Genomic DNA, 2500 nt, shown 5'->3' on the forward strand with positions numbered 1-2500 from the left:
ATCATTTTCAAAGTTTGCAGTTCCTATGCCCTGGGACATCAATGCTGTCCATTTTGTGAACTCATTTTTCCTCCAATTGCAAGGTTTGGGAAAGATTTTCTTAGGGGCGGGTTTTTCCCATTCAGATAATTCCTCCCGTCCCCCATATTCCGTTACCATTATTGTCTGGGGGTTATATATTGATGGTATTTTCTCTTTGTCTCCCCCTGCTGATATCCACAATTTTTCATAATCTTTATCAATATCATTATTTTTAACTACAGTTTTAACTGCTTCATCTGATGAATTTGCCAATCTGTGTAATCGTCTAGCTTGGATACTAGGGATTAACCCAGCCAATCGGGCTAAGCCTAAGCCTCCATCTTTAGTGCTGGAATACAAGATGCCATCACAGGTACATACTGGGAGATGTAACCATTTTTTCACCCTATTTCGAATTGTTAAATCCATTTCTTCCAGATAGGTGGCTTTTACATTTGCCTGGTCTGCTAAGTAGACCAATCTAGGCACTGTGTACACTTTTAACATGTCCAATTTTTGAAATGGTTTTAAAGGGGCTCTTTCGATGCGATTGAGCCAAACTTCTAATTTATTTTGTAATTCGGGCTTAACTATCCCCACCCAAGGGTCGATTTGCAAGCCAAGATATTTCTCTGACTGACCCGGGTGGATCATGTTTAAAGGGGTACCGCTGATAAGCCATGGAGGACAGTCATTGATGGTGTAAGAGTCCTTAGTTGGTTGAATAAAGAAACCATGGCACTTTTCCCCCTGCGTTTTTAATCCAGTTAAGTCACAAAATGCTTCTAGAATTTCAATATTTTTCTCCATTCCTGATTGGGACTTACTCAGCAGGACCAGGTCGTCTGCAAAAGCCAGAGCTGTTAATTTGCCATTCCCGTGTTGGAACCCCTCCCCACACTCTTCTAATTTACATAACAGAGGGTCAATGCACAGGTTAAAGAGGAGTGGTGACATGGGATCGCCCTGTTTCACACCAGTTTTGATTCCTATTGACTCAGACTCTCCTTCTTTAGTTTTGATTCTGGTGTGGATGTTTTGATAGAAGTCCTTAATTAATGCTATTATGTGGTCATCCAGGCCCTTTTGCTTTAGCACCGCCAGGATGTGGGTGTGGCTCACTGAATCAAAGGCTTTGGCCAAATCGACAAAGACAACCCCCAGGGGTTTCTTTTGTTTCTTTGCATTCCTAATTAATAGCTGTAATAGTTTTAAGTTCTCAGCACAGCCAGAAGATTGAATGAAGCCTCTCTGCCTGGGGTTAATGGGACACGCCTTTGCCAACCTTGCAGTTAAGATTCTTGAATAGAGTCTCAGGATGATGGAACCAATAGTAATTGGCCGCCAGTTGTTAATATCATTTTGGCGTTCGGGCGCTGATGATTTAGGTATTAGGATTGTTCGGCATCCCCTTATTACATCTGGAATTTTGCCACTTAACAGCCAGAGATTAAATAGTTCTTTGATCTCCTCACAATTTGGATCCATTTTAAGCAGGGCCTTCAGGGTGATCCCATCAGGGCCTGGTGCCGATTTTTTATTCATGTCTTTGATATTCTTAAGGATCTCTTTCTCTGTAATCAATTCCTTAAAAGCCGAATTATCCGCCCGCCCCACAGACTGGAATGCTCCAAGTCCTTGAAATAAGTTCTGAGACTCCCACCTAGATCTGAAGGTGTTACTGACCTCTTCCAGGGGGATGGCACATTGCGCAGAGTCTTTTTCATCCAGAATCATATTAGCTAACTTCCCTCGATCTAAGCTGAAGAGGCGTTGGAATCGGAGAAATTCTCCACGCTTTCTGGCTCTTTTTCTCATCCACTCCTTTTGAGGTTTCTTCTGCTGAGGTTTATGTTGGCTCTTTTTTGGCACTTTCTGTTCAATTGATTTCTCAAACAAATACAAATATTGGTCCTGAGCTACCTCATTGAGTAATTTTAATGAGTCTGTTTTGCCTTCAATTATTTGTTTATATGTATTTTTAAGGATGGGCAGCTTCCCTGATGTTAGCTTTTCATTAATAGTCTTTTTATAGTGGGCTAGCAGCTCCCTTTCACCAGAAGATGGAATCACAGTCCTCTCCTCTTTTAACCTGTTTTTGCTCTCTTGTGTTTTCTCTCTTTCTGGCACCACAGTTTCTCTTAATAGTCTTCTCTTTTCACTGATCTGTTTGGCTGTTTTAGTTGTTAATTTTTCAGCAATCAATTTGTTAATATTTTTCCTCCCTTCAAACTCTTGATTTAGTTTCTGTAATAATTCTGTTTCCTCTTGGGACCAGATTTTCTTGTGAGCACCTCTTTTAGAGGTCTCTTTGGGGCGAGATGCTTCAATTCTTTCTGCGTTTCTCAGGGCTGGGTGAGCTAATCTCTTATGTTGTCCCAAGCCAATTTTAGTTTTAAAACATTTTTTACATTCTTCACACATAAACCCTTCTACCTGGGTAGGCTCTTGGACCCCTTTGCATTTTGGGAGATGGCAT

The 2500-nt window shown here is 41.1% G+C and overlaps 1 pseudogene; it reads right to left on the reverse strand.

Moving 5' to 3' along the window:
- The window catches only part of LOC137460885 (28S ribosomal RNA), an 8479-nt pseudogene that overhangs the window by 2161 nt on the left and 3818 nt on the right, over window positions 1-2500 (reverse strand).

Source organism: Melanerpes formicivorus, unplaced genomic scaffold, assembly GCF_026170545.1.
Source record: "Melanerpes formicivorus ecotype bairdi unplaced genomic scaffold, bMelFor1.0.p_v2 SCAF_877, whole genome shotgun sequence".
Lineage (NCBI taxonomy): Eukaryota > Metazoa > Chordata > Aves > Piciformes > Picidae > Melanerpes > Melanerpes formicivorus.